We start from the raw sequence: 22911 nt of genomic DNA, 5'->3' as shown, positions 1-22911 counted from the left end.
CTGAAACCGTATGGATCAAACCTTTCAAATCCACTCCACGAGTTAACGACTGTGGAATGCCACAAGGATCCTCACTATCTCCACTATATTTCAACATCTACCAGACTCCGGTCATAAGAATCTTCAAAAAATTACATTACATGTTACAACTACGCAGATGACACTCAAATAGACACCGATGCCGACCATTCAACCGTAATCGACGGTCTAAAAGAAGTCTTCAACTGGATGGATGCCAACAACCTGAAAATCAACCCAGGAAAAACAGAAATCATGATCGTATCCAAAGACCAAGAGAACGAAACCACCATCCCGTGGCCTACGGAAATGGGAAACGTACCAACACCATCGAAGGTAGTAAAAAATCTGGGAGTCCTAATGGACAACAGCCTAACCCTAGAACCACAAATAAATGCAACAGTGAAGAAATGCTTTTTCCTCCGACACACGGCAAGAAGAATTCTACCTTTCCTCTCCTTCACACACAAAACACTCACTATAGTCGCCATAACCATGTCAAAAATCGACTATGCAAACAGCCTCTACCTCGGAATACCAGAATACCTCCTGAAGAAACTGCAACGGATCCAAAATGCAGCAGCAAGACTAGCCCTCAAACTATCCAGAAGAGACCACATCACTCCAGCCCTAAAAACACTACACTGGCTCCCAGTAAAACATTGCATCAGCTTCAAAACAATGTGCATTACTCACAGGGCAATCAGCATACAAGGAGCAGAATTCCTACAATAGAAAATAACAGTCTACAAACCAACGAGAACCCTCCGATCAAGCAACGAAATCCAGCTGGAACTCAAACCATACCTTAAGAAAAAACTTGGAGGCACCTCCTTCTACCACTTAACCGCAAAAACCTGGAACAACATCCCCAAAAAAATAAGAAACAACGAAGATCACTAAAAACCTGGCTCTTTAACACCAGGCTCTTTAACACCATAGACTAAAAACTGAAAACCGAAACAGGAAAAAGGATGACCACACTGGAAAGGACACAGACAACCCCAAACCGACAGGGAAGCTCCCACGGCACCTGGATGGGTGACACCGGATAGACTGGAACACAGGCGACACGCACGGAGACTGAGTCAACTACCCCAACCAACCCCACTAACACTTTTGCCCACCCTAAGTTACCGCCAGGTACCACAGTGTTGTGGAATTGTCGAGATATTGGCAATCACCACATTACCGGAGATGTTGACATTGGCAGGTGCACTGCCACAGGAGTATGAAGGGAGGACAAGGGGTGGTGAGGGGGGCTATGAGAGAGCATGATAGAGGTACGGGCCAGAGGAGTAAGGAACCTTGTATGCCAGAAGGACCCAGATCAGGACAGAGGCGCGTCATGGGAGACTACGCAAGCCGAGCGCGTCAATTCAGGACAGAGATGCAAACTAACCAACCCCACTAACAATTTCCCCTTCTGCATACACCTCTCAAACTCCAAACCAAACACAACCAAAACATACAGCACAACAAACCGCACAAACTTCAAAACTTCACCACATTGCAACAACAAAACAAAAACACACAGACTCGTACAACAGTACACAACGACTACCGGACGCAAAGACCCCAGGCCCAGCCAACGGACCCACCGAGCTGAGGCCGCCAACAGCACAACACTGCTCTCTTGCACTTTTCCTGCTTCCGCCCACTAACTCAACCTCCCCTCCTCTTTCAGAGCCGCCAGAGCACCACTCTGGTGGTGATAGTGCGCGGTACAAATGTCCTTTAACAATAACATTAACTTAGATAGAATTGTGAATGATAGCATGTGCCTCATCTAGATAGAATTATGATTATGACTGGTAGCAAATAGCTCAACTAGATGGAATTGTACATGATAGCATGTACCTCATCTAGATAGAATTTTGATGATTGTAGCATATCCCTCACTTAGTTGGAATTGCAAATGATATCATGTCTCACACTTATTGTTGAACTTAAAAATTGTGCCTAATGTACAGCCCCCGTCCTGCTCTCGTGCTTGATTGCAGGCGCTTTACTGATAACCACCACATCACACTACTATGCTTACTCTCCCCTATACACCATCATTCAACTAGAACACAGCTGTACTATGGCACATTTGGTCTAGCTGGTTTCATAATAACTTGACCCCACAAACTCCACATCATCCTAATAAAACACAGCTAGCTGAGCACATTCCGGCTAGCTTAAGCGTCTCCTCAAGCCTAACACAGCCAGAACTCAGTCAGGGTGTCCACACTCCAGACTGAACACATCCAACAGATTTCCTCAGCACCACACCTACCGCTAAGAAGCAGCTATCATGCAACAACCACACCAGCTGCACACATATCCGGTTCTCTCTCTCTCCCTCCCTCCCTCCTAACTGAACTTCGGTTCCCGAGGGCATTCAACCTACCAGCGCTTTGAGATCATACCAATGATATATAAGGCGCTATATAAATGCCAAGTAACATAACAGAACATAATTCAGATCTTGGGAAACAAAGCCTTGCCAACATCGTAGCCTCATGCGAAAGAATCAATACGATCGGAGAGCCCACAGGGATGATTAAACCCATCCAAAGTCCACTCACCTGGGGGGGGGGATCAAGCATCAAGTCCGGTAGATATAAAAATGTGCTAACTTGGGGGCAATCAGGGGCAAAGCCACATGGCAAAGAAGTGGCAGGGGCAAGTCCAAAGTACAAGGATCGCCTTGATGTGCCACAGTCTACCTCCAAGGGGTCCCAAATTAGTGAGGAATAAACCAGAACCAAGGGATGCCTTGCTAAAAAAAAAAAAAAAATTATAATAATTTTAAAAAAAACCTGCATTGTCGGGTTTTCTCCTGATGGTTTCCTTTCCCCTATGATGTGACTTTTGATGTGTAGCAGTAAGTTGGGTTTTGTCTGTAAATTGTGATAGTATGTACTTTGATGGCCTGTAGGCCGAATAAAGTTTTTTTGATGAGGATGATTAAGTGATACCTTGACACTTTCATACGCGTCAATAAAAAACATTAATCTCAAGAATCAAATTATTTCATTTTTATAGAGCGCCACATGCCCATGGGCCTCAGGGTGCACAAAAAGAAACACAAAAAAACAATGACATTACGTACAATGGTCAATGCTGGGGGAGAAAGCTGCTAGGGGAGAATACCAATTCAAGCAAGTTTCAGATTGGAAAGGTGGTGTTTGACTAATATTTTTAAAGACACACCACATTGACCAATTTTTTTTTAAAGCCAGACCGCCTGCTGATCTCATGGAACCTGGTAGAGCATTGCACGCCAGTGGGGCCTGGACATCAACGAGCCCCACACTAACGAGCCTGCATCTGGGTTGAAACAGTTTACAGCTGTCCTGTGAGCGCAGGTGGTGTACCGATTTGTTCACCTTGATCTGATCTTTGAGATATTTAGGGCTGGTATTGGTCCAACATTTATAGGACAATCAGAATCTTATGGGTGATGTAGTGTCCTATGGGGAGCCAGTGAACTTCTCTTCTTGCATCGGAAACATGATTTGTCTACCCAGGCCGTGAATCACGTGGACAGCACAGTTTTGAGATACATGAAGTGAGTGTAGATTAGCTTGTGTGGTGCCTGCCAGCAGACTACTGCAGTAGTCCAGCTTTGAGTTCACCAGCGCAGTGGCTAAAAGAGCAATTGCGTGCCAAAATGAAGGAGCGAATATGGCTGAGATGCTTTGTTGTGTAACCGCATGAGGCGGCCGTGTGAGAGACATGAGTTTTCATACTGAGTTCAGCGTCTAAAAAGACGTTGAGTGTCTTCACACTCTTAGAGACACTGATGGAATTACCAGCAATGCTGAAAAGGCTGTATTTTTTTCCACACAGGGACCTGAGGGCACGATCAGCAGCTTAGTTTTGTCTCCGTTTAAAGCTAGCAAGTTATTCCCCATCCACGTCTGTACAGCATCGTACACTTTGTTGAAAGCATCAGAGTCCTTGGCATAATCCCTGGTGAGCTCAACGACGGCTTGGGTGTCGTCTGCATAGTTGGTATACTGCACACCCAGGTGGTCCAAGAGACTGAGAAGAAGCCTAATATAGATATTAGGAGCAATGCATGACCCCTTTGGGACACCGAAAGTTTGCGTGGTGAGTGATGAGCTTGCATCTCCAACTGTCACTAACAGTGCGTGGCCCAAGAAAGGAAGAGATCAAATGAGCTGTTAGATCAGAACACTGCCTGCTCCCTTAATCTGATGACCAACAAAGCGATCAGCCAGATCAAAGGCCGCAGAAAGATCCAACTGCATCTGCAGGGCAGGATGGCCCAGATCGACTATGCTGGACAAGGTGGATTCAAGGTCCAGCAACGCTGTTTCTGTCCAGTGCTGTGCTCTAAAGCCCGACTGGTGAACCCCAAGGATACCATGTTCTCCCTGCAGCTGGAAATAGATTATCCATGATCTTCAGGAGAAATGCCACATTAGTAATGGGTCGATAGTTTTTTGCCACTGCTGGATCAAGAGTATTCTTCTTAAGCAGAGGCATAATCGAACCCTCGTTAAGAAATTATGGAGCTGTCCCTTCGCTGAAGGAAAGGTTGATAAATCTAGTAATCCATGGGACAAGAAGATCTAAGGAGCCTATTAGGATGTTTACAGGACAGCTATCTCCCAAACAGGACGTGGGTTTCAGGGCGAGTACAATTTTGAGTATTTCAGCCTCTGAACACTGGGTAAAGTTAAAAAGGTGGCATTTTTAGCCTGAGGGTGCATAGCATCCTGAAACGGAGACACTGAGGGCTGGGGGTTACATTCTGTGCCCAATAAAGCAATCTTGAATATCCTTAATAGTCTGCCTATGGCCCAGTATTTGAAGAGAGAATTAATTAGGAATGGACTGGCACCAACCAGTCTCTTTGGAAAAAGCCAAATTCAGAGAGGATCTTGAACAACGAGCTAGATCGTGCGTTCGCAATTCGGGTGTTACGATTGACTGACTTGGCTACCGTGATAGCCGACTTAAATTCTTTCACCGCCTTTTTGTACTGAGAAAGAGTTAGAACAGGGGTTCTTCACCACTCCTTTGTAAGAGACCTTTTAGTACGTCCAAGATTGATGATACTATCATTGTACCAGGTGTCTCGTTAGTCTCATTTTTAATTTTTTTGACTTTCAACGGCGCACAGGTTTTGATGGCGGAGTTGATGGTGGCAGTGAGATGTGTCACCAAATTACAAGAGTCTGAAATCTGTGGCGGGATCGGAGCATGGTCGCTAGCAATGCCGAATTTAAGAGGTGATTTATTTTTTTTATTTCTAAATTTCTTCTCAGCTCTGGGCACTGAGTCCAATCTAGACGGCGAAAGTGGTAAGAAAATATGTATGTTCACTAGATCGTGGTTGGACCAAGGGCAGGGCCCGACTACAGCATCAGAAAGGGATAGATGCTGTATTATGGCCTAGTCAAGTGTATGTCCTCCTATATGGGTAGGAGATTTAATCCATTCTGTGCACCCAAAGATGCAAAGGGGGCCTTAATAAGGGAGGAAGCTTCCCTGTCGGATGGATCTTCAGCCCATAGATTCAGGTCACTGAGAATAATTAACATAGTCTTGGCCTTAGTAATAAGGTTAAGAAGGTTGAGGAGTTGTTCCTCAAAGCAAGGCATGTCCCTTGGGGGTCTATAAATGACCAGGACGATCAGTGATACATTAGTGTTAATACTAATCTTTACAAGAAAAGTTTCACAGTCATCAGGACTAAAGTGGGTGATGCCACTCCTCCACCCTTGTGACGAATACGATCGGAACGAAAGATCGAATAGTTCGGCGGAAGGGAAAGTGTAGCATCGATGGGGAAAGAGAAATTGAGCCAGGTTTCTGTGAGTGCCATCAGATCAGAGGCGTTCTCATAGAGGTAATCAGCAATCCCAACTCTATGTTTGAGAACAAAGCGCATACTCAGGAGGAAGAAAGACAACATGGGCGTCAAAGGGGTTAACAGTACCTATTGTAGTGGGAGTGTGGGGTGCCTCAGCCGGAACGATGGCAGGGGTGCACACGACATTATCATCGTTTGTCAGGTGGGGGTCCATCATTGCCCCCCGAGCATGCCTGTAATGGCTATAGCACTGGTGGAAATCAGACAGTCAGTGACTCGCCAATAGGGGTTACTTGGTTGGTATTATCCAGACAAGTCCTCTGGGTGGATCAGTGTTGCTTCCTGGATCGTGGGAGCTAAGATTGTTTTAGCCTGAGGACAGGGCGGTAGAGAAGATGCTTGCTATGTATTTTTCTCAAGCACAAGTGAGGGATTAGCACAAGTCCGAGTCTCACAGGCATGTGTGCAAACAGCAAGGTTTGTGATCGGTAGCATAGTCATTTGGGATGTACAAGGGTCGGTTACAAAGGAAGACCCAAGACATTATGAACTATTAAGATTGGATTGCAGAATGCTAGCTATTGCGGCCGAGTTGTGGACATAACATGGGGGTGTTTTAGTGCGCAAACGTTGGATAAGGTCAACAAGAGTACTCGCTGTGTAAAATAAAGAAGAGTACAGTGAAAGGAGGTTTGGCACACACAATTTGCGCTAACCAAACGCGTCAGCGCCAACGTGCCGCTGACGTGAATAAGAGCCAGTGTTTGCGGGAAATGTAGTTCCTAAGAACTACGCTCATGGGTCGTTAATGAGTATGGGGCGAGCTGCAGCTGCCCTGGTCTAAAAGGATGAACATCCTGGGGTCATCTAATGATCATCGAACTACACTAGAAGTCATTCCCACACCATCAGATGTCATCCAACTGTTAAAGTCATCAGCAAATGTCTCAGAATAGTGGGTGAGTTTATGATGACTTCATGAATATGCTAACAGCATCACTATTTTAGAAAAATCTTTGTTCCTGATGCTTTAAGGATGACTTGCCAATCACTTCAAGAGATTGCACGTTTGTCCCTGATGATTTGGGGTTCATTCTGGGATGAACTGCCGATTACTTCTGGGATGACTTACTGATTACTTCAGAACATTAGAGTTTGTAAGACGATATGCAGACTTATACAGATTGTCAATCCTCTTTTGCTTAGTTGCACTTGTGCTGAATGACCCCCAATGTGGCAAGGGTAAAGCGTGAGACTATATTGGGCCAGGGCTGAAGCCAGAGGACTAAACATAGCATGAACACCCTGGGTGAGAATCCTTTGCCATCCCAGTCAAAAGCAGGCACCCAGCACCCTCACAATCCCCAACGTGGCAAGGGCAAAGCTTGAGACGATGTTGGCCAAAGTGGAAGCAAGAGGCCTAAACATAGTATGCACACCCTGGGTGAGAATCCTTTGCCATCCCAGTCAAAAGCAGGCACCCAGCACCCTCACAATCCCCAAAGTGGCAAGGGTAAAGCTTGAGACAATGTTGGCCAAAGCGGAAGCCAGGGCCTAAACATAGCATGCACCCCTTGGGTGAGAATCATTTGCAATCCCAGTCAAAAGCAGGAACCCAGTACCCTCCCAATCAATAAATGTCCATGCTGAGTGCACCAAGATACGTCAGTATTCATCTTTGTTTTGAGCATAATTCAACAATCATAACCAATTCAACAATCATAACCAAAAGGACCTCCAAGATAAAAAATATAAACTACATAGGATCCAAAAAAGAAAGAAGCAATAAAGAAAACAGAACCACAAAGTCCTATCAACCGAGGTCTCAACTACCCACAATCTACCAAATACAAGCAACAACAAACCACAAACAACAAAGACTAAACCCAAAACACCAGGAAAAACACTAATCGAAAGGAGAGGATGCCCACTCAAAAGGGACACAACCCACACATCATGCCTCGCCACAGGAAAGAGAAAGAAACCAGAACAAACAAAAGAAATAAGAAAACCAAAACCACCCAGGAAGGCACCGACAGAGCATGCTCCAACAACCCCAAAAAATTGGACAATAAATTCCCAGATAGCCCAAGGAGACAAATAAATAACAGAGCTAAAACAGACTACATTGCTTGCAACCTGTCCACATATGACAACATGGTAAACAGAAACGGCACAGTAACAACGAACCGACAGCCAAAACCTGTCACCAATACATACCCAAACAGGACAAGTTGGAATCCATCACACTCTACACCCCCTATATCACCAAAACCGGAACAACAGAGGGGTAGCTACCCTATTTGCCCCCCGGAATGAACCGGAACCAGCCAACCCCGCCATAAACCTTATCGGTCTACTCAACAAAGAGACACTTGAACTAAGTTTGGACCTTGACATGGGCATTGACCGTATGGAGTTGTGAATGAAGGCTGGTGCCGCCCCTGGACGTAATTGCAAGTGTTGGCCGGTGCCAAGTTTCGAATGGGCTGGGAGCAGTAGCCTGCATAGCCGGACAGCAGTGCCAACTAACCAATCCACTAACAATTTTACCCCTCTGCATACACCTCTCAAACTCTAACCAAACACAGCCACAACCCTACAACACAACAATCCGCACAAACTTCACTACATTGCAACAAGAAAACAAACCACACAGACTTGCACAACAGCACACAATGACTACTGACCGTAAAACACCCCAAGCCCAGCCAAATGACCCACCGGGCTGAAGCCGCCAACAGCACATCAGTGCTCTCTTGCACCTTTCCAAATCATTCCCACTAACTCAACCCCCTTCCCTTTTTTTTTCCAGAGCCACCAGAGCTTCAGTGGACCACTCCGGTAGTGATAGTGTGCGGTACAAATATCCTTTAACATTAACCAACACGGAAGACTAAGAATCCCTCCTCATCAAGATAGAACTCAATGCCCAATCTAACATAGTAGTCCAACATAGTATTACTCCTGATCTACAGACCACCTTCTTACAACCCCAACTTGGCAACAAAACTAGCGGGCGGGGCCGCCATGCTATCAACCAACCACAACAATGTAGTCATACTGGGAAATTTCAACATATGGTTCAAAAAAGAAAATGAGTACAGAGCAAATTCACTCTGCACACTTCTGAAAACCTTGCAGTTCAAGCAAATAGTAAATGGATCCACCCACGACGCTGGACACCACCTGAACGCAATTTTCTGCAGGGAAGGTCGATACACATCTACGCATCCGCACCATCTACACCAATAGTGTAGAGTGACCACTACTTAATACCATTCTACATCACATCCCAAACCTGCCTACAGCCCAGGAAGGAAGTATTCCAGACCAGCCAGAAAAGAAACTGGAAGAACTTGGGCTTAGAGGCCTTAACAAACCTTCTAGACGCAACCGTCCCAAGCGAAAGAGATCCCACCAATACAAACATAGATACAACAGAAGACCCACTCAATTTGATCCCCAAGGCCTTTGACCAATATAGCACCAGCTAAAACATTAAAAAAACAGGCAACAAAATGGTTCACAGAAGAACTGAAAAAACAACCGCAAAATGGAAACAAAATAGAGAGAACAATACACCAGAGGAAAAAAAAATAAAATACCAAGGACAACTCAAACTGTACAAAGCAAGAGTCCTCAAAGCAAAAAATAATCTCATACGCCACAATAGAATCTGCAAACAATCCACAGAAAGAACTCATCAAAAAGATGCAAAAAAAACTTCCTGCTAAAATTCCATCTCCCCTACACAAACACTTTGACATCACCAACCACCTGGGAGCAAAAATAGACAATACAGGAAACCATCAACCTAGCCGAGGCAAATACAACTGCGACCACTGGACCACAGACACCAGACGAAACACAGATTACAGCAAAAAAAAAAAACTAATCTGCCTAGAACCAATCGCAGAGGAAACTTTTGCCACACTAATCAAGGATCCCAACCTTGCAGGATTTCCAAGGAATCCCTGACCCCAGACGTCTTCAAAGGAATCCTCAACCCCGGAACCTAATGGATCCATCACTAAAAAGAGGAATATTACGTCCTCCTTCAAATCAACATACATCAAACCACTGATAAAAAAAAAATGTCAGAAAGCACAAAAGACCCAAGCAAGTACACCATATCCCGGTAAAAAATATATTTTTTTTTTGAAAAGTCATGCCACAGCAAAGAATAGCTAGACTCGGTGCCCCAAAACGCCAGTGCAGCCACATAAAAGCACAGATCATCCCTTCTTACTTTTTTTTTTTTTAAAACCATTTTGTACTGGCATCTATGATGGATACTCAAAAGTGCATTGTGATTGGGATTCCAAGATGGCTGCCGAGGGGAGAGCAGCGTGATCGTGAGCTCTGACCCCCCCCCCCAACCTCCCAGGGGCAAAAGACAAAGATAGATTAAAAGAGCCTTTGCCAGGCGGGGATTTATCCTTGTAGGCTGCGCTGGTGGAGTGCAGCAGCCCAGATCTCTGGGAGACTTCGGCAGCGGCAGGTGTGCGGTCTTCGTCTCCGCTGTATCTGAGCTGCAGGGGCACTGCGCCCGTGGCCAGTGCAGGCCGAGCTGAAAGACACGTTTGCAGACCACGGAGCAAGAAGAACCATTCAGGGAGACCCGGGGTGGCCGCAGAACCAGTGCAGCTGCGAAGCAGGGTGGCAGAAAGCAGCCGCTGTTGGATGGCAGAGGAGATAGTCAGGAAGGAGCTGTCCGTGATATTGGAGGCCCACCTGGGCTGGATTCGTGGAGCGAGCACCAGAGGGAATAGAGGCGGGACAGAGCCACCACCACGCCGGAGAAGCAGCATCTCATCGGAGAGATCAGGAGGATCCAGAGGGGCCATACCTGTAGCCCACTGCTGAGAGGTGTGCAGCGGAGAAGAGCACCCAGAGCGGCCAAGAGGCCCAGGAGGGGCCGCACAGCGAAAGTCAAAAGGCAGGTAGGGGGCAACCCTGAGGGGTCAAACCCTCCCACCCCACAGGCAAGAACCATCACAGGTCAGCGTGCGCCCTGGCCCAACGAAAGGGTGCAAGAGGGCAGAGGATGGCCAGTACAGGCAGTGAATGCCAGCTTTGAGCCGAGTGGAGCAGAGTGGCAGGGAGAAGTGGGGGGGGGAGAGCGGTTGGAGGGCCACTGCGCCTGGCAATCAACGGGCAACTTTCCCAGAGTGTCACAGTCTCACGAGGCACTAAGTAGGGTTGCCCGCTCTCCCACGCCACCCACCTGGAGCCGCTCTTAGCCAGCATTAGGGCCTCCCCGGATATTAGGGGGATTCCCTTTGGGGGGGGGTTGAGGGGGAGGATAGAGTCACAGCGTTTGCTGATGACATGCTCCTCTTGTTCACAGAACCAGAAACCTCATTCCCTGGGATGTCGCGGGAACTTCTTCTCTTTGGGGAGGTGGCAAACACCCACAAGTCAGTTATTAAACGTGACCGCCCCCTGAGAAAAGGTTCTGAAATTGGGGGTTACAGTACCCTATAGATGGGCGGGAACCGGCGTTAGACATTCGGGGATCCAGATTACTTGTTCTCTGGGTGCTCTTTATGTGCCAACTATCCTCCTTTAGCGGAAAAACTGCACCAGCTACTGGCGGAATGTGTACCCTTATCAATATCCTGGATGGGAAGGATAAATGCCCCTAAAATAGTGGTGGTTGCCAAAAATCCTTTACTATTTCACAGCTCTGCCAGTGTGGGTTCCCCAAAGTTTCTTCATGGCCATTCAAAAACATGTGGGGTCATTCATTTGGAACCGCAAGAGTCAACATTCACTCACTTATTCACACACAGCAATCACTCACTACACGAGAGGATCAGCAGTGACCTTCACATACATGTTATATTCCCATGCACCTGTTCCAAATAGGCACATGGAAATGTTTTGTTCCCCGTGCTTTGAAAAGTGCACCTGTTTTGAAAATTGGGATTTACTTGAAAATGCCCAGAACCCCCTTTCCACCCTCTGCCTGGCGCAGTTGTGCATTTGGTGGGAAAAGAGCACCTCAATGTGCACAACTATGATGCACACATTTAAATGTCTTTTGTGCACAGTTCACCACATTTGTGGCACAAGTTAAGCAAATGAGCATCCCATCAAGTGCACCAAACACGTTTTAAAAATTGTAGCGTGGTGGTTTATCATGACTGATCACTTATTTACGCTGTAGGTTCAATTCAGAGAGCGTGGTTCGAGGTGTAAGCGGGGAATTAGGAATGGTAAAGGACACACGAGAAGGAAAGTGTATATGTTTTTTTTTTTACTGTTTCTGCAGTCATTAACCCCAGATTTGCTCATGAGCAGGTATTGTGTTAAATACCATTAGCTCCAGAGCAGACACGGTGACTGGAATAGGTAGTCCCAGAATACGTACTGTGCATGCCATCATTCAGGTATTCTGTCATATGTAACGGATTTGCAGGTATTGTATCAAACGTCATTGGTTCCAGGGTAGGTACTGTGTCTGAAATTATTTGCCCAAGATGTAGCTGATGAGCAGGTACGTACTGTATTGGAAGTCATTAGCTCCAGAGCAGTAATTGTGCCTGCACTCATTAGCGCTAGAGAAGGTACTGTCTGCGGATATTCATCGGGGTGTTGTTTCTGTGTCTGCAGCCATTAGACCTAGAACAGACACTGTGCCTGCAGTTATCCACAGAAGGGTCGTGATCCAAAGAAAGTGACGGATCTGCAGCCAGTAGCCCTGGGGAATCATTACTTTCATAGTCGCTGGAACTTAAGACAGTCCACGTCCGCAATCAGCAGCCGCCGCAGGTATATATGTATAGATATGGTCACTTACACCAGCCCACGGTCGGTGTAATAGCTGCACAGCAGCCTGAACTGTACCGTAAATGAGCTTCGGAGCAGCTACTGTGTAATTTCAAAAACAGATGTTCAGAACATCAAGTACTTACAATTTTTAATTTTAACTTATAATAAGTACAATACAACGAATTACAGCTTCAACTGCACCCTCTTGCTTCAGCGTGCATTTCCAGTGGTTGCAAAAGGGCCCCTCTTACAAATCTAACAACAAAGGGGTGAGAACGATCTAAGTTAATGAATGCTAAAAGAAATGCATATAAAATTCACTATAAGAGCTCGATCGCATTCACTCACCTGATGCTGTCTGGAAACGGAACCGGAAAAGGAGTGTTTGGTAAAGGGAGGCCCTATGCTGTTTTCAATCATCAATCGAAATACATATTTAAAGTGCCTATGAGACCGATAGCATTGTATGTGCCTTTAAAAGTTTACCGACACTTCCTCAAATGCCTTTAAGACGTGTTGATGTCGTCCTAAAATGACGTTAATTCGTCGTGACGTTGTCACGTAGGCCGTCTACGTATTTAGGAAGAGAATCATGGAGGAATGACAGTTCCGTACCGTGCACAGACAAGTGTTTATTAAGTTTTATTGTGTATTTTGAAAGGTGCTTATACATCTCGGAAGTCTTTCGAAGCGCTGGGCATATGTAGGTGCCTGTTGGTTTGTTTTTTCTATTTTGATTGCAGCAATAGCGGATCTTTGTGTGTCTTCTTGCTGTTCAGTATTATCACCAGTTCCGATCTACCCCCGCCACCGCCCAAACATAAGGGATTTATGGGCGCTCACGCCAAGGGAATTTCAGGGCAGATGTTTTTGACAAACTCGAATGTCAGCCAGTCGGATTTACTGCTTTTTGGTAAGCGTACATGCATGTTTTCTACCTCGACTTGGCAGTGGCTTTTTGCAGTATGCACGGGTTTGCAACACGGGCTTTCTCCAAAACTGAATATTCGCCTTTTATCTGCGCAACGCGGCTTTCGCCGTTTGAATATCATTCAATCAATCCAGTTTGAAATTAAGCCCCATGTAGATCCTATTGTTACCACAGCCTAGCGTGACCAGGTTAAAAACCGGTACAGGAAACGAACATAAAAGTAAGACTAACTCGTGAACCTGTGTGTCAAGGCACTACTAAATAGTGGTTGGAGAAGGGGGTTTAAGTGTTCTAATTTTATCTTAAGTTGTAAAATGCAGCATTTATTATTTGGGAGTTGTGCCTGCTAGCTATGAAGACATATACTACCAACAACCGGAACCACTGCAGTTTCCAATGGGAACATAAGTGTTAAGATGGTAAGCAAAAATAGAGTAATGCAACCAGTTATCATTATGCTGTATGTACATAGTTCAAGTATTCATGCATTAGTTTAGGCGAAGTACATATGCAAGTCACCATTGTGATATCATGACATTCCAGCATGGAGTGTGTGGATGAAAGGTTCTGGGAGACAGTTTGTTTGAGTCTCCGTGGCGGAGCCTGCCGCCGTACATGTATTCTCAATAAACATATGATTTAATGCTACGTGTGTCGGCGAGTAAGTCAACATTGGCGACGAGGATGGTTCATGGGCTCCGCGCGCGTCGATTGCTGTGGACTGAGCTGTAAATCATTGAATTAACAAGCGTTTCCCTTCGCGGCGGTGGCAGGCTTTGATGTAAAGTGGAAGGGAATTTCAGAGCAAAGGCAAGTGATTTACGCAGCGATCTGGTGCGCACACAGCAGAACAAAGGCAAGTGAATTATACAGTGATCCCTGCCAGCCCTTAAAATGTTTGTTTAAGTATCGTGCATTCATGAAAGATGAGCTGGGAGCGTCAGCAAGGCCTAATCCTAAAGTAAACAGGCCATTGTGACGTGGGTTTCCTAGCAACCAGCACTCAGCTGCCTCAGGAAAACAAAGTAAACCAACAGAACTCATCGTGCTGCATCTCTGAAGAAAAGTACAGGCCATTGTTGGTTTGTTCAATACAGTACATTGTTGAGGCTGCTCAAGATACATCTACACAGGCAATTAAAGCCACGGCAGCTCAGTTAACAGATCGCCTGCAGCAACTTGGGAATCAAAGCAAATATATACTTGTTGCAACTTACATTTAACTACTATTTTGGTCAGCTAGCAGTAAGACCATCATGGCCACAGCAATTCCACCTCCCAGATCATTTTTGGAGGAGCCTGGTAGGCCCTTCCTCACATGGGACAAATGGAAGGACGCTTTTGAAAATTATTTAGTGGCTATAGGAGGTGACAGGTTTTCCCCAGCACGTAAAAAAGCTCTGTTAATACACAACCTGGGGGTTGAGGGACGCAGAATTCTGGATGGTTTAGCTGGCAGTCAAACATTGGATGATAATGATGCTGACATTTATGACCAAACAGTGAAGAAGTTACGGGATCATTTTGAACCGCGAAAAAACATAAGCTTTGAAAGGCACAAGTTTTTCCAAAGAACGCAAGAACAGAATGAGTCAGTGGAGTCATATGTAGCGTGTCTCAGGTCATTGAGTTATTCGTGCGAATTCGAACAGTTGGCAGATTCTTTAATAAGGGATCAACTACTTAGATGCACCAATAACCCAAAAATTCAAGAAAAGCTCCTAGCAAGGGACATGAAGTTGGAGGAGGCATTGGATATGGCAAGAAGTATAGAGCGGACATCTCATTACGTGAAAGAACTTAAAGATGATAAACAAATTACCACGGCCATGTCAGTTTGCTCAGTTGACCAGAGGAAGAGAAGTAACTCCCTTAATCCAAGAAGAGGGAACTGGAGTGCGAAGGGTTCCTGTTTTAGATGTGGAAATTTTAGACATAGTGCAAACTTTCCATCATGTCCGGCTAGATATGCAGAATGTTTCAGGTGCAAAGGAAAAGGACATTTCGCCAATTTTTGCAAAGCTGGCTCAGTAAACCTGATAGAATCAACGGTGGACGCAAGATCTAACCATGAAGAGGAAGTCAAGAGAAATTATAATATTCAGGAGATCTCGGCTAATCAGGAACCAAACGCAAAGTTTGTATTTGAGATTTCCACCATTCAAGGTGAAGGAAATGGTCCAAGTGATATATTCCAAGTGGATGGGTGTGACGTAGAGATGAAGGTTGACACATGTTCTCCCTGGACAATAGTATCTAGAGACACTCTAGTAAACGTATTAAAGAAAGAAGAAAAATTGATTAGATCCACGAATGTCAAAGCATGTGGATATGCAGAATCGGCCATTGACATCATGGGGGAGTTTCCAGCCATAATCGCCTACAAAGGAAAAGTTTGTCAAGCCAACATAATTGTGTCCAGAAGAGGTTCATCCTTATTAGGATGGGAGGAGCAAAAGAATCTTGGTGTGAGGATTCAAGCTAGTGCATCAAATCCCATATCCATAGCGGAAATAGGAGACATTTGGTCAAGGAATTTTCCTGAAGTATTTTCGGAGGAACTTGGGAAACTAAAAAACTTTGAACACCACATCAAACTCAAAAAAGGGGCACAACCCATTCAACACAAGGTGAGGCAAGTCCCATTGAGAATGAAGAGTCAATTAACTGGAGAACTCAAGGACTTGATAAGAAAAGGTGTGATAGAACCAGTAGTTGCCACGGAGTGGTTATCACCTATTGTGTTGGTGGCCAAGTCGAATGGAAATTTAAGGCTGTGTGTCGACCTGCGCAGTCTCAACCAAAACATTGTAGTGGAAAAGCATCCTCTTCCTAACATTCCTGAGACATTGTCCACATTAGGTGAACCAAAGTTTTTTTCCATTATAGACCTATCAGCAGCGTATCATCAAGTTCCGCTATCAGAGAGTTCGCAGCATCTTACGGCATTCATCACACCAGATGGCATTTTCCAATTCAAAAGAATGCCATTTGGATTAGCTTCTGCGGCTTCTGTGTTTCAAAGGATTATGGAAGAGGTACTTAGGGGTTTAAAAAGCGTGACAGTTTTCCAGGATGATATCCTGGTGTTTGCGGACACGGAGGCAGAACATGATGATCATCTCAGAGCTGTGTTGAATAGACTTAAGAGAGCTGGCCTAACTGTACAGAGGAGTAAATGTAGAATTGCTGTTCAGGAAGTGGACTACCTGGGTCATAGAATATCAAAAGATGGTATTTCTCCTAAGAAATCGCTGGTAGATAGTATAAGTAAAGCGCCCCAACCTAGTGACAAAGATCAGCTAAGGTCGTTTATGGGATTAGCAGAATACTATCATAAGTTTGTTAACAACTTTGCCACAATTTCCACACCGTTGAGAGACTTACTTAAGAAGAATATAAGATTTGAATGGTCAAGTGACTGTCAAGCAGCTTTTGAGAAAATCAAGGAGAGTATCATTGGAGCTCCTTCGCTAGGAGGATTTGTAGTGGGAAGGAAGACAGTATTAGAAGTGGATGCAAGCAACCAAGGTTTGGGGGCGGTGTTGACACAACATGACTCTGATAAAGTAGAACACATAATAGCATTTGCATCAAGACCACTGAGGGGAGCAGAGATCAATTACTCAGTGATCGAGAGGGAAGCTTTGGCGGTGTTTTGGGCCGTGGCTCATTTTAAATTCTTCTTGTGGGGGCAAACATTTCTGGTCAAAACTGATCATAAGCCCTTAGTTCAATTACTAGGTGGTGTTGAATGGTCTAAAAGCTCGCCCAGAGTGTCAAGGTGGATGGTGGACTTGTTAGGCTATGACTTTAAGATTGTACATGTGGCAGGAAAAAACAATGTAGTTGCGGATTGCTTATCTAGACTACCAGCTGAGGAGAAAGAGGTTGAGGGTGTACATTATGAGCAGAGGGTAGTAATTGCTGAAGTGGAAAATAATGCCATAAGCAAGGAAGAGTGGGAGTCTGCTAGCAAAGAAGACATGGTATTGCAACAGGTCAAGATTTGGACCAAGGCAGGGTGGCCTCGCAAGACAGAGGTGGAAAAAAGTTTTGAATGCTATTATAATGTAAAGGATGAACTCAGCATGTCAGAAGATGGGATTCATCTTAGAAAAGGTTTGAAAGTCATACCACCTGGTGGTATCAGGCCTACACTGGTAAATTTAGCTCATCAAGGACATTTAGGTATGGCTGGCACAAAGAGACAGATTAGAGAGTCCTATTGGTGGCCAGGAATGGATGGGGAAGTTGACAGGTGTGTGAGAGATTGTTATGATTGTATAAGGAGTGATAAAACCAAGGTTGTAAGAGTTGCACCCTTGAAACCAGTCAGTGTTCCCACTGAGCCTTGGAAGAAGGTGGCGGTAGACTTAATAGGCCCTTTGCAAGACTTGGGGGAGGACCTCAAATACCTAATAGTTATGGTAGATTATCACACCAAGTGGATTGAGTACAGGGCTATTAGAGAAGCTACAACTGAACAGATGATTGCATTCTTTGAAGATATTTTTTACAAGGAGGGCTTTCCGACAGAATTGATATCGGACAATGGTGTCCAATTCACTTCTTGTAAGATGATGGAGTTTTTCAGGAAGTATGGTGTAAGACATTATAGAACGGCCCTTTATCACCCTAGGGCTAATGGACTTGTGGAAAGAGCGAACAGGTTTATAAAGGGAGGGTTACAACTGGCCATGGCTGCGAGGTTAGATTGGAAGAAACTTCTAAGAGAAATGATTTGGGGCTATTGTATCACACCGCATACTGTAACCAAGATTTCTCCCTTTATGTCTCTTAAAGGGAGGCAACCTGGCTCTCAATTGTGTCCAGGGTGGTTGAATTTGGATAAGTCAGTCAACATTGATAGAAGTAAGATTGTGACATTAATCAAGGAGGCTCAAAATGGTTATGAAAACAGGTTCAATTCTGACAAGAAATGTAAGAGGTTGGATGTGAAGGAAGGTGAGTGGGTGTATATAAGGAATCCCAGATTGTCACCTAAGTGCACTGTTAGCAAGTTCTTAGGGCCAAAAAGAATAGCTAAGGTAAGAAACAATGTGGTGATATTAGAAGGAGGAGAATGTTGGTCAATGTCAAGTTTAGTAAAGGGTGATTTCAATGAAGATTTTCCAGAGTGTGAGAGTCAAGATAGTATTGTAAATAAAACACAGGATTCTGGGAACAGCCGTGTTGAGCCAGAGAATAGTGATGAAGGTACGAGGAGAACAAGGAGCAAACCTTCATGGTTAAGAGATTATGTTGAGTAAAACTTTGTGTTTGAAGGAGGGAGATGTGTTAAGATGGTAAGCAAAAATAGAGTAATGCAACCAGTTATCATTATGCTGTATGTACATAGTTCAAGTATTCATGCATTAGTTTAGGCGAAGTACATATGCAAGTCACCATTGTGATATCATGACATTCCAGCATGGAGTGTGTGGATGAAAGGTTCTGGGAGACAGTTTGTTTGAGTCTCCGTGGCGGAGCCTGCCGCCGTACATGTATTCTCAATAAACATATGATTTAATGCTACGTGTGTCGGCGAGTAAGTCAACATTGTGTAGCATGCTGCTTGTATTGGTGCACAGATGCAAGCAGTGGAATGTTGCCTGGTGACTGGAACCTTTACTACATCAAGGTTCTATAGGAGACAGTTAGGACACACAGGATGGGAGAGAGATGGATAAAGATGTTTCTACCTTGTGCTCCTACCCTCTTTCCATAACTTCCCTGTAACTCAATAAAGCTAACTTCTTTTATATATATATCTGCCTCCAGCCTGGTCTCTACATATATTAAGAACCCCTAAATGCTACACATTAGTTGTGCCTGCTAGCTATGAAGACATATACTACCAACAACCGGAACCACTGCAGTTTCCAATGGGAACATAAGCTTGACAAAAGGGGGACAGAGTTCCAGTTTCCGGGACGTCTGGTGGTCACCCTACCACAGCCGCATGCTTGATTTTTTTTTTTCTGCACTGCTGCACATACTCACGTGGGCTTGGATTCCTCTGGGTCTGCCGAGCCCTCCTGCACCAGGTCTTATATATATGCTGCCACCGGAGCGGGGGACGAATGTGGTGGCAGCCTGCGGCTCTGGATGAAGAGCCGGTGTTGTATGCTATCCTGCCTCCCATGGTAGATTGTGGGAGGCAGTGTTCGGCAATCTTCGGAGTCACGCCCACTTGATGGCTCCAGCCATACATGCAGCACGAAAAGAAAAGCTAATGTCATAGCCCGCCTACAGCCCGCCCTCCAACATCTCTATTGAGGGATTGGCCAGAGCTACCAGGTGGGCGTTGTTGCAGGGCCTTCACTCTGTCATGGGAAGCCGAATATCATACAGTATGGTATAATATACGGCTTCCCATGTTTTTTTTTTTTTTTTTTTTTTAATACTGTGGAAAGTCTGGGAGCCTAGCATTCGTTCAGTTGTATTAACCTTTCTATATTTTATTCCAACATCACACTACAGTCAAAATAAGAAAGGTTGTACTGTGACAGCACATAGGGCGCACATGTTATTATTTTAAATGGTATAATTATAAGAAAGGTTATACTGTTACAGTAGATGGTGCGCTTAAACATGTTTTATGGCATAATTAACCTTTCTATATTTTATTCCAACATCACACTACAGGCAAAATAAGAAAGGCTGTACTGTGACAGGCGCACGTATTATTTTAAATGGTATAATAATAAGAAAGTTTGTACTGTTACAGTAGATGGGGCGCTTAAACATTTTTTAATTTTTTATGGCATAATTAACCTTTCTATATTTGATTCCAACATCAAAGCACGAGGAATCACTGCCGGAGCCTCTCTTAAGGATAAAGGGGCAGGTTGGGCTCAGTCACACAACTCTGTCATAATGCAGGGGGGTGCACGGTAGGGTCTCCCTTCAGCATGTGTTATTGGGAAGGGAAGTCAACAGTATTTTACGTAATTGGTGTTAAGCTCCCTGTTCACCCGCGGCTTGGTAAACTGCACACTATTACACACTGCTGCAAGTGACTGGTATGGGCTGCGCTATGTCATGGATACAACACCACTGGGTTAATGAGGCTCAAGCCCCCTACCTAAAGTTTGGGCTGTTTGTATGGGGATGAAATGCAGACTAGTGAGAGTCTTTGTAATTCCTTTCCTTTTTTCCTCAGCAGTGCTGTTCTTCAGCATGCATTCAGCCATCACACACTACAATGGGGCATTTCCAACCGAAAGATGCCCTTCCATTTACAGTTACAACTATCAATTCTGTGTCTGCTTCCAAGACGGATCTATGTGATTACTGTGCCCCAATTACTATGACCCCCAAAATGTTGACTTTTTTATTTCAACCCCATTTTCACCTCATATATATGCTGGGAGAGACACCATCAGCACCCCTACATGTATTATGGTAATTCGCATCCCCTGTCTCCCTGGGGTTAACTCACAATGACACAAGTCGTCATCCTGTTTAACGTTTAATCTGGTCCCTACCAATGTATGGGCACCACCTACCTCCTCCCTTGACACCCCCATACCTTTTCATTGTTGGGGTGCATGATATCATGGCCTGAACGCAACTATGGTAATTCACAAAACCTGTAACACACATCCTGTTTTATGTTTACTCTGGTCCCAAATGATGTAGAGGCACCACCTAGCCCTTCCCTGGATACCTCCATACCCTTTGATTGTGGGGGTGCAAGATATCATGGCCTGAACACACCTATGGTAATTTGCATCCCCTATTTCTCTTGGGGCTATTCACACTAGCGCAAGTGGTCATCCTGTTTTATGTTTGATCTGGTCCCAACAAATGTAGAGGCACCATCTACCTCCTCCCGGAACACCCCCATACCTTTTGATTGTGGGGGGCGCAAGATATCATGTCCTGAACACACCTATGGTAATTTGCATCCCCTATTTCTCTTGGGGCTATTGACACTAGCGCAAGTGGCCATCCTGGTTTATGTTTACTGTGATCCTAACCAATGTAGAGGCGTCCCCCTAGCCCGTCCTGGAACACCGCCATACCTTTTCACTGTGGGGGGTGCAAGATATCATGGCCTGAATGCACCTATGGTAGTTCGCATCCCCTACCCCCCTGGGGTTAACTCACACTAGCGCACGTGGTCATCCGGCTGTATGTTTAATCTGGTCCCAATCAATGTAGAGGCACCATCTAACCCCTCCCTGGAGACCCCCATGCCTATTGATTGTGGGGGGTGCCAGATATCACGGCCTGAATTTACCTATGGTAATTTGCATCCCCTATTTCTCTTGGGGTAATTCACACAAGCGCAAGCGGTCGTCCTGTTTTATGTTTACTCTGGTCCTAACCAATATAGAGGCATCCCCCTAGCCCCTCCCTGGACACCCCCATAGCTTTTGATTGTGGGGGGTGCAAGGTGTCATGGCCTGAACACACCTATGGTAGTTCGCATCCCCTACCTCCCTGGGGTAAACTCACACTAGCGCATGTGGTCATCCTGTTTTATGTTTAATCTGGTCCCAATCAATGTAGATGCACCATCTAACCCCTCCCTGGAGACCCCCCATGCCTATTGATTGTGGGGGGTGCCAGATATCACGGCCTGAATTTACCTATGGTGATTTGCATCCCCTATTTCTCTTGGGGCTATTCACACTAGTGCAAGTGGTCATCCTGCTTTATGTTTACTCTGGTCCCAATCAATGTAGATGCACCATCTAACCCCTTCCCGGAGACCCCCATGCCTTTTGATTGCGGGGGGTGCAAGATAACAAGGCCTGAATGCACCTATGGTAATTTGCATCCCCTACCTCCCTGGGGTTAACTCACACTGACGCAAGTGGTCATCCTGTTTTATGTTTAATCTGGTCCCAACCAATGTAGATGCACCATCTAACCCCTCCCTGGAGACCACCATGCCTATTGATTGAGGGGGGTGCAAGATATCATGGCCTGAATGCACCTATGGTAATTTGCATCCCCTATTTCTCTTGCGGCTATTCACACTAGCGCATGTGGTCACCCTGTTTTATGTTTAATCTGGTCCCAATCAATGTAGATGCACCATCTAACCCCTCCCTGGAGACCCCCATGCCTTTTGATTGTGGGGGGGTGCAAGATATCACAGCCTGAATGGACCTATGGTAATTTGCATCCCCTATTTCTCTTGGGGCTATTCACACTAGCGCAAGTGGTCATCCTGTTTTATGTTTAATCTGGTCCCAACAAATGTAGAGGCACCATCTACCCCCTCCCGGAACACCCCCATACCTTTTCATTGTGGGGGGTGCAAGATATCATGGCCTGAATGCACCTATGGTAATTTGCATCCCCTATTTCTCTTGGGGTAATTCAC

General features: G+C 45.2%; 1 protein-coding gene and 1 long non-coding RNA gene across 6 annotated transcripts in view; one reads left to right on the top strand and one right to left on the bottom strand.

The window, feature by feature from the left end:
- Nucleotides 1-13044, bottom strand: part of EPN1 (epsin 1) — an 835995-nt gene extending 822951 nt beyond the window's left edge. For both annotated transcript variants that reach the window (XM_069606952.1, XM_069606915.1), the window contains exon 1: nucleotides 12983-13044. The gene's annotated coding sequence lies outside the window, so the exon portion shown is untranslated. The remainder of the gene's footprint in view (nucleotides 1-12982) is intronic.
- A 166-nt stretch (nucleotides 13045-13210) lies between these two features.
- Nucleotides 13211-22911, top strand: part of LOC138453756 (uncharacterized) — an 88591-nt gene continuing 78890 nt past the window's right edge. For 2 of the 4 annotated variants that reach the window (XR_011260525.1, XR_011260516.1), the window contains exon 1: nucleotides 13211-13547. This is a non-coding gene — a long non-coding RNA (uncharacterized lncRNA). The other 2 variants (XR_011260517.1, XR_011260523.1) reach the window with 2 other exon arrangements.

Source organism: Ambystoma mexicanum, chromosome 1p (genome assembly GCF_040938575.1).
Source record: "Ambystoma mexicanum isolate Mex_15411 chromosome 1p, UKY_AmexF1_1, whole genome shotgun sequence".
NCBI lineage: Eukaryota > Metazoa > Chordata > Amphibia > Caudata > Ambystomatidae > Ambystoma > Ambystoma mexicanum.
Note: the sequence above shows the minus strand (reverse complement) of the source record. Positions and strands in the feature narration are given on the sequence as shown.